The sequence below is a fragment of the Nannospalax galili genome, unplaced genomic scaffold, assembly GCF_000622305.1.
Source record: "Nannospalax galili isolate Female #2095 unplaced genomic scaffold, S.galili_v1.0 C46895793, whole genome shotgun sequence".
In the NCBI taxonomy this organism is placed as follows: Eukaryota; Metazoa; Chordata; class Mammalia; order Rodentia; family Spalacidae; genus Nannospalax; species Nannospalax galili.
Window position 1 is genome coordinate 1 of NW_008428771.1, and position 344 is coordinate 344.

A 344-nucleotide genomic window follows, 5' to 3' on the forward strand; every position below is an offset into this window, starting at 1 on the left:
TGCAGGCATAACACTCATACACATAAAATAAAAATAAATAAATATTTTAAAAAAGAATGTCCTATGATTCATCAATTTCAATTTTAGGTATGTATGCAAAAGAAGTGAAAGCAGGAACTCAAACATGTATTTTTAAGCATCACATTCATAACAGCCGAAAGATGGGATGTGCTTACTTCAGCACATATACTAAAATTGAAAAGATACAGAGATTAGCACAGCCTGTGCAAGGATGACACACAAACTTACGGAATCATGTTTTTGCTGGTGGTGCTGCTCAGTGGTAGAGTACTTGTCTAGCATTCTCAAGACCCTGGGTTCAGGGGCTGGAGAGATGGCTCAGC

The 344-nt window shown here is 37.5% G+C and overlaps 1 pseudogene; it reads left to right on the forward strand.

Annotated features, from left to right (window-relative positions):
* The first annotated feature begins 168 nt into the window (after positions 1-168).
* Positions 169-263, forward strand: LOC115069051 (annotated as a pseudogene).
* The last annotated feature ends 81 nt before the right edge of the window (positions 264-344 follow it).